The sequence below is a fragment of the Archocentrus centrarchus genome, chromosome 1, assembly GCF_007364275.1.
Source record: "Archocentrus centrarchus isolate MPI-CPG fArcCen1 chromosome 1, fArcCen1, whole genome shotgun sequence".
Lineage (NCBI taxonomy): Eukaryota > Metazoa > Chordata > Actinopteri > Cichliformes > Cichlidae > Archocentrus > Archocentrus centrarchus.
The window spans coordinates 9,156,105-9,160,235 of record NC_044346.1 but is presented as its reverse complement, the minus strand read 5'-3'; positions in this window follow the sequence as shown (position 1 = coordinate 9,160,235).

Below are 4,131 nucleotides of genomic sequence, written 5' to 3'. Positions count from 1 at the left end.
ATACCTAAAAGGATAAAAACGATGACGAAATTAATTGACGCTTTTGTCAACGAATGAAAACGAAGACGAAAATGCTTGGCGGGGATGACATCCAATCAGAACTTATTTAATTTTGTGACAGGGCGGGACAAGTTAGGAAAACCTCCAATCAAACGCACAGTTGTACAAATTTGCTCTAAACCAGGGAAGGCCAAACTAGCCTGTGATTTGTCGTTACTTCTGATAGAACTAAGTTATGTAAATGTCAGTAGGGAGAAAGAGAAGAGCTGATGTATGGACACATTTGTCCTTTGTGGGGCGACTATCTCAGGTAAAAACACAACAAATCTTAAATGACATCTGAAAACCAGTCACCCAGAGCTCCATGCAAAGGTAAGCATTTTAATGTCATGCAGGTGGATTAGCCTTTCCTAATCTTAGTCCTGAACACTGCCCTGTACCTTTCAGAGCGTGTCCTGCTGTAAAACGCTCGTATTATCTCAGTAAGGTGGTGTTAATGATCAGGTGTGTGGGACTCAGGTGAAACGCTAATATTATTGATATTCCATAACTTTTAATAAATGTTTAATTTTGTGTAAGTGTGTATAATGACTAATTCAAGGGAACTGAAGAAAAAGCATTTAAATTTTACACCCTTTATATTTTAGTCGACTAAATCGACTGTAGATTTAGTCGACTACAGTGATCCCTCGCCTGTTGCGGGGGTTACGTTCCAGAGACCTCCGCGATAAGTGAGGATCCGCTAAGTAGCGGCATTATATTTATTATGTATTTATTTTATTATTTATACATTTTTAAGGCTTTAGAAACCCTGCTCACACTCCTATAAACCTTTCCCACTCTCTTACTACAACTTGAATGATGAAGATGATGAATTATGTAGCTGTGCAGTACTGATGGCGAGGAAGGTGGTGCAGTATCTTCACCCTCGGCCGTTACTTCTATTTCCGCTAAAGGTGTAGGCGTAACTTATCTCTTCATCCAAGTGATGAACACAATTATGGGGTGTTACAGAAATACCTATGTATATCACTATATACCGCAATATCCCTCCATATAGTGAAAACTCCACAAAACAGAGTTAGTAATAATTTTTAAAAAATCCACGATACAGTGAAGCCGCAAATTACTGAACTGTGATATAGCGAGGGATGACTGTATATTCTCATGCTAATTCGTCAGCTAAAACTAGACTAAAACTAAAACTATTCCGATGACTAAATTATGACTAAAACTAAATTACATTTTCGTCAAAAGACTGACTAAAACTAAATCAAAATTTGCTGTCAAAATTAACACTGGCTGGAACATAAGGTCATAAAGAAATGGATGCGGTCAGCAACAATACTCAGGTAGGGTGTAGCATTTAAATGATGCTTATGTTGTACTAAGGGGCCCAAAGTGCCAAGAAAATAACCCCCACCCCATTACGCCACCACCAGCAGCAGCCTGAACTGTTGATAAAAGGTAAGATGGATCTGTGCTTTCATGTTTACACCAAATTCTGACCCTACCATCAGCAGCAGAAACTGAGAGTCATCAGAACAGACAATATTTTTCCAGTCTTCTATTGTCCAATTTTGGTGAGGGTTTGTGAATTGTAGCTTAGTTTCCAGTTTCTTAGCTGACACAAATGGTACCCGGTGTGGTCTTTTACTGCTATAGCTTCAAGGTTCAATGTGTACTCAGAGATGCTCTTCTGCATACCTTGGTTGTAAAGTGTGGTTATTTGAGTTAATGTTGGCTTCCTATCAGCTTGAGGCAGTCTGGTCATTCTCCTCTGAACTCTGTCATCAACAAAGTATTTTTATCCAGAGAACTGATAAGACATTTTTTTGTGATTAAATTTAACACTTAATAATATATAGGACAATTCGTCTTTAGCTTTTATTTTACAGTACAGTCACCAAACAGCTATGCATGTGGTGTGTTAGTGTTCCAGTAACAATAATGCAACAGTCTTAGAAATCACAAAAGAAGACTCAAGAGCTTGAAAAAAAAAAAAAAGGAACTGGACTTTTTGAAGACATTTCACCTCTCATCCAAGAGGCTTCTTCAGTTCTAAAACCAAAAGGTGAGAAGCTCAAGAAATACCAAGGGCTGAGAGAACAGCTAGAGAGGATGTGGAAGGTGAAGGCAGCAGTAGCACCCGCGGTAATCGGAGAATGGCTTCAGCAGATTCCAGAAACAAGATCTGAGATCTCCGTCCAGAAGAGCCCAGTCCTAGGAACAGCTAAGATACTGCGCAGGAACCTCAAGCTGCCAGGCCTCTGGCAGAGGACCCAAGCTTGAAGGTCAAAGAAAGACTGCCCGCAGGGCCAACACAGAGAGACAACCATTCACACCCACACCTATGGGAAATTTTATAATCACCAATTAACCTAACCCACTAATTGCATGTCTTTGGACTGTGGGAGGAAGCCGGAGTACCTGGAGAGAACCCACGCAGACATAGGGAGAACATACAAACTCCACACAGAAAGGCCCCAGCCAGGACTGTCTCTGCCCATGGATGCATAATCCCTTTGACATTTTGTGTTTAACTTTCTCACTAAAACAGCTGCAGGTTTCACTGACAGCAGATAAAACGGTAGTTCAGCCTTTGTACTTTTTCGTCACTTAATTTTGAAGGTACTACAAATTTACTCCAATATTAAAATAAATAAGTGTATTCAACATTAAGAGTGTACATACACTGTTCAGGCATAACATTATGACCACCTGTCTAATATTGTGTTGGTCCCCCTTTTGCTGCCAAAACAGCCCTGACCCGTTGAGGCATGGACTCCACTAGACCCCTGAAGGTGTGCTGTGGTATCTGGCACCAAGATGTTAGCAACAGATCCGTTAAGTCCTGTAAGTTGCGAGGTGGGGCCTCCATGGATCGGACGTGTTTGTCCAGCACATCCCATAGATGCTCCATTGGATTGAGATCTGGGGAATTCGGAGGCCAAGTCAACACCTTAAATTCATTGTTGTGCTCCTCAAACCATTCCTGAACCATTTTTGCTTTGTGGCAGGGCGCATTATTCTGCTGAAAAAGGCCACAGCCATCAGAGAATACAGATTCCATGAAAGGGTGTACATGGTCTGCAACAATGCTTAGGTAGGTGGTACGTGTCAAAGTAACATCCACATGGATGGCAGGACCCAAGGTTTCCCAGCAGAACATTGCCCAAAGCATCACGCTTCCTCTGCCGGCCTGCCTTCTTCCCATAGTGTATCCTGGTGCCAGGTGTTCCCCAGGTAAGCGACGCACACGTACCCGGCCATCCATGTGATGTAAAAGAAACCGTGATTCATCCGACCAGACCACCTTCTTCCATTGCTCTGTGGTCCAGTACTGATGGTCATGAGCCCATTGTTGGCGCTTCTGACAGTGAACAAGGGTCAGCATGGGCACCCTGAGTGGTCTGCGGCTATGCAGCCCCATACGCAACAAACTGCGATGCACTGTGTATTCTGACACCTTTCTATCAGAACAAGCATTAACTTTTTCAGCAATTTGAGCTACAGTAGCTCGTCTGTTGGATCGGACCACACGGGCCAGCCTTCGCTCCCCACGTGCATCAATGAGCCTTGGCCGCCCATGACCCTGTCGCTGGTTCACCACTGTTCCTTCTTTGGACCACTTTTGATAGATACTGACCACTGCAGACCGGGAACACTCCACAAGAGCTGCTGTTTGGGAGATGCTCTGACCCAGCCGTCTAGCCATCACAATTTGGCCCTTGTCAAACTCGCTCAAATCTTTACGCTTGCCCATTTTTTCCTGCTTCCAACACATCAACTTTGAGGACAAAATGTTCACTTGCTCCCTTATATGTCCCACTCACTAACAGGTGCCATGATGAAGAGATAATCAGTGTTATTCACTTCACCTGTCAGTAGTCATAATGTTTTGCTTGATCAGTGTATCAGATGATTTGTCTGTTGTCACTGGGTGGTGCTGAGGTCTGAATCTGAGGCCAGCTCCTGTAATCACAAAGAGAAAAGACAGGCAAATGTGAAGTTTATCCCTCAAAGCTGATCTTTCCCCATTCTGACAGACTTCAGGCTCTGAAATTCTTAAATTTTTTCAGTCTGCAGTTCTGCTGACATGTGAACTGTTTGTTTAAAAAAATACAAAGC